This window comes from Theropithecus gelada, chromosome 5, assembly GCF_003255815.1.
Source record: "Theropithecus gelada isolate Dixy chromosome 5, Tgel_1.0, whole genome shotgun sequence".
Lineage (NCBI taxonomy): Eukaryota > Metazoa > Chordata > Mammalia > Primates > Cercopithecidae > Theropithecus > Theropithecus gelada.
In genome coordinates, this window is record NC_037672.1 from 132,246,693 (window position 1) to 132,251,938 (window position 5,246).

At 37.3% G+C, this 5,246-nt stretch overlaps 1 pseudogene; it reads left to right on the forward strand.

Moving 5' to 3' along the window:
* The first annotated feature begins 3,619 nt into the window (after window positions 1-3,619).
* Window positions 3,620-4,928, forward strand: LOC112624992 (annotated as a pseudogene).
* Window positions 4,929-5,246: the final 318 nt, after the last annotated feature.

The window sequence follows — 5,246 nt, forward strand, 5'->3', positions numbered from 1 at the left end:
TTGGTGCATTTCCAGTTGTGTAAAAAATAGTTGTATTATGTTAGGCATAGTTATGATCTTATTAATGTCTTTATTTGAAAATTATATATGGGCCGGGCACGGTGGCTCACGCCTGTAATCCCAGCACTTTGGGAGGCCGAGGTGGGCGGATCACAAGGTCAGGAGATCGAGACCACAGTGAAACCCCGTCTCTACTAAAAATACAAAAAATTAGCCGGGCGCGGTGGTGGGCGCCTGTAGTCCCAGCTACTCAGGAGGCTGAGGCAGGAGAATGGCGTGAACCCAGGAGGTGGAGCTTGCAGTGAGCCGAGATCGCGCCACTGCACTCCAGCCTGGGCGACAGCGCGAGACTCCGTCTCAAAAAAAAAAAAAAAAAAAAAAAAAAAAGAAAATTATATATGATCTGAGGAGATGTGTACGGGTTCAAGTTGACAGGGGTGGACTTGTGAATGGTTAATACGGAGTATCAACTTGATTGGATTGAAGGACGCAAAATATTGATCCTGGGTGTGTCTGTGAGGGCGTTGCCAAAGGAGATTAACATTTGAGTCATTGGTCTGGGAAAGGCAGACACACACTTACTCTGGGTGGGCACGATCTAATCAGCTGCCAGTGAATATAATGCAGGTAGAAAAACGTGAAAAGGCTAAACTAGCTTAGCCTCGCAGACTACATCTTTCTGCCATGCTGGATGCTTTCTCCCATGCTCCCTGCCCTCAAACATTGGACTCCAAGTTCTTCAGTTTTGGGACTCAGACTGGCTCTCCTTGCTCCTCAGCTTGCAGACAGCCTATAAAGGGACCTTTTGGTAGTGTGAGTTAATACTTAAGAAACCCTCCTTTATACATATGTTATTTGTTCTGTCTCTATAGAGAACTTTGACTAATACAACATCGGATACAATGTTATATATTATTTTCTTAATTAAATATATGTTCTTCATGTGTTTTTCAAGTGTACATATGCATTTGAGGACATTTATTAATACATAATAATAGTCTGTGGGCAAAAAGAAAAGAGTGGAATTGTTGATCGGGGAAGACACATCGGAATAAGACCTAGAGAAGGAAATGACAGGAGGGAAAGAAAGAGAGAAGAAAGTCTTTACATATACAGGTTCAGTAATCCTTATCTAAAATGCTTGGGAACAGAAGTGTTTTCAATTGTGTATCTTTTCAGATTTTTCAATATCTGCGTAAACATAACGAGATATCTTAGGGATGACACCCAAGTCTAAACACAAAATTTGTGTTTCACGTATACCTTATGCACATAACTTGAAGGTAACTTTATACAATATTTTAAATACTTTTGCACACAAAACAAAGTTTTGCCTATGTTTTGACTGTCACCCACCACATGAGGTCAGGTGTGAAGTTTTACACTTCTGACATTATGTCTGTACTCAAAAAGTTTCAGGTTTTAGAGCATTTCAGATTTCAGATTGTCATATGAGGAATACTCAACCTGTATCTCAAAAATAAACTCAATCCACTCTGTATCTGAACATTAAAAAAATTAATTGCTCTATCTAATCACTATGATATATGAGGTGATTAAGATAAAAGAACACATTTATGTATTCATATTAAATATTTTTGTTAAATAGGGCTACCTATGGAAAGTTACATAATAGGAGAACAAAAATGCCAAAACTATCTAGAAAAGTTAAAGCAAACTTCACAGCCAAGAAAATATGTGAGTACCATATAAAGAATGAGAAAAGATTCTTGAGAGAAAAAAGATAAGAAAAGTGAGACTTTCTTTTACCAAATCTAGATGACACTATAGAATAGGACTTCAAAGTGTTATAACTTATTTTCAGTCTTCCAATTTGAAGTTTTGATACTGACTAGTCTCAGATTTGAATCTATTCTCTCTTACTCTGTAGAGTCCATGCTCTCAATTTCAAAATAAATGAAGTTGTGCAAAATAAAGCCTTATCCTTGAGCAAATACTGGATTTTTCAATATAAATATGTACTCTTCATGTCTGAGTTCCCCACAGCATTTTACACATTGTCTTGCTCAAGAGATGCTGAATATTTTATATGTCATTTGAAATTTTATATAACTAGTATAATTAGGCACCATAATAGATCAGTCCAATTTTATACAGTTTAAATCAGTCATTACTTACTCTCGTAAACTGTTGTTTTCTCAAATTGAAAGTGCTCTCTATTTACATATTTGATGAAGGAAACATTTCTACTAACATTTTGCTACAGTTTGCAGTACACTTAAACAGAATTAGTGCAAATAATTATAGTCTTGTTGTGGCTAACAAAGGGAACTAATAAAATCAGTTTTAACATTTATCAGATTTGAGTTTGAAAATTTGATTTTCAATAATTAGACATATTGATGTTTCTAAATAATGTTGAATTTCATTTTTTTTTTCTAAAACTTGAGTCTCTTCAAATTGACCACATTTGCTTACGTTAACAAAATTAAATTTAGAATAAATAGAAGTGTTGGAATTTATAAGTATTGTGGTTCTAAACTAACATAGCTAAACAAATACTCAATTAAAGTAAGTACACAATTACTGATTTTCTGAAGGAAAAACTTGCCAATGATTATCAAATCAAGATTAATAAATTTGTGTCAATCTCAGTTGTCAATAAGTATGTAAACAATGATAATAGCAGATTAGGTCAGTTGCATTATGTTAATGATCTTTATTTTATATCTCTTAATTAGAACTACTAATCAGTTTAATGGTTGTGGTAATTCTTGTTATGTTGATAATAAAACTTAAAGAGTGTAAGATTCTTTACTTTTTATTTTAACTAGTTACAGGTCTATTTTCCTGGCCACTGCTATCTACTTAGTACTGTTGTTTCCAGAGCCAACTAAATTGCATGACCCTCAGGAGTGTACTTTACTTTTGATTGTTCTTTCACCCTGAAAAAATGACTTTAAAGATTTGAATGATAATATGACCTCTCAAGCCCAAAAATATATCCCATGATGATAACAAGGAGAGATTGTTTTCTTACAACGGTCTCTTTTGCAAAAGAAAACTTGAGCTTTGATCTTTTTGGGCCCTGTTGCTGTTTATATTCAGGGACACAATGTCATAGATCTACAGTGTTACAATTTAAAAATTCCCCTGTGGCTACAAACCAGGAGTATAAATCCATAGCTAGCCAATCATATTGCATATATTTTAGACATGGAAGACATAAAATCATCTCTTTATGTTGAGTTATTCTCAATTTATTGGATACACAATGTACCCTTGCAGTATTGAACATAGACAACTTACATTTAATTTGATTTAAAGAAGAGAATTGCATTCCATTCTCATTAAGTCATCCTGCAGGTCTTTGAAGAAGTACTAAATTTTGAAGTGCATAACTAGTGAGGCAGTTTTAATTCTAACCAAGCATGGCATGAAATAAACATGCAAATGGCAAACAGAAAGCTGTTAATTTGTATGAGAAGTTAAAGTTAAAAAAAAACAAGTTGATAGTTTTTTTTCACAACGGGTTCACCGCCAGAACACAGGTGTCATGAAAACTACCCCTAAAAGCCAAAATAGGAAAGGAAAATATTTGTATCAACATTGTCGTCATTGAACACGTACATTCAGTCAGGTCCACCACTACTGGCCATGTGATCTACAAATGTAGTGGCATCGACAAAAGAACCATTGAAAAATTTGAGAAGGAGGCTGCTGAGATGGGAAAGGGCTCGTTCAAGTATGCCTGGGTCTTGGGTTAACTGAAAACTGAGCATGAGCATGGTATCACCATTGATATCTCCTTGTAGAAATCTGAGACCAGCAAGTACTATGTGGCTATCATTGATGCCCCAGGACACAGAGACTTCATCAAAAACATGATTACAGGGACATCTCAGGCTGACCGTAATGTTCTGAATGTTGCTGCTGGTGTTGGTGAATTTGAAGCTGGTAACTTCAAAAATGGTCAGACCCGAGAGCATGCCCTTCTGGGTTACACAGTGGGTGTGAAACAGCGAATCAATTATGTTAAAAAAATGGATTCCACTGAGCCACCGTACAGCCAGAAGTGATATGAGGAAATCATTAAGGAAGTCAGCACTTATATTAAGAAATTGGCTACAACCCCGACACAGTAGCATTTGTGCCAATTTCTGGTTGGAATGGTGACAACATGCTGGAGCCAAATGCTAACATGCCTTGGTTCAAGACATGGAAAGTCACCTGAAACGACGGCAATAGCAGTGGAAACACGCTGCTTGAGGCTCTGGACTGCATCCAACCACCAACTCGTCCAACTGACAAGCCCTTGCGCCTGCCTCTTCAGGATGCCTACAAAATTGGTGGTATTGGTATTGTTCTTATAGGCCAACTGGAGACTGATGTTCTCAAACCTAGTATGGTGGCCACCTTTGCTCCAGTATACATTACAACTGAAGCAAAATCTGTTGAAATGCATCATGAAGCTTTAAGTGAAGCTCTTCCTGGGGACATTATGGGCTACAATGTCAAGAATGTGTCTGTTAAGGAAGTTCATCATGGCAACATCGCTGGTGACAGCAAAAATGACCCACCAATGGAAGCAGCTGGCTTCACTCCAAGTGATTATCCTGAACCATCCAGGCCAAATCAGTGCTGGCTATGCCCCTGTGCTGGATTGCCAGACGGCTCACATTGCATGCAAGTTTGCTGAGCTGAAGGAAAAGATTGATCACCGTTCTGGTAAAAAGCTGGAAGATGGCCCTAAATTATTGAGTTCTGGTGATGCTGCCATCATTGATATGGTTCCTGGCAAGCCCATGTGTGTTGAGAGCTTCTCATACTATCCACCTCTGCGTCACTTTGCTGTTCGTGATATGAGACAGACGATTGTCCTGGATGTCATCAAAGGAGTGGACAAGAAGGCTGCCGGAGCTGGCAAGGCCACCAAGTCTGCTCAGAAAGCTCAGAAGGCCAAATGAATATTATCCCTAATACCTGCCACCTGGTCTTAATCAGCAGTGGAAGAATGGTGTCAGAAGTGTTTGTTTCAACTGGCCACTTAAGTAAAAGACTGGTTAATGATAACAATGTATCGTAAAAACCTTCAGACAGAAAGGAGAATGTTTTGTGGACCACTTTGGTTTTCTTTCTTGTATGTGGCAGTTTTAAATTATTAGTTTTTTAAATTAGTACTTTTTAATGGAAACAACTTGACCAAAACTTTGTCACAGAATTTTGAGACACATTAAGAAAGTTTAATGAGCAAAACAAACAAACAAACAAACAAAACCAAGATG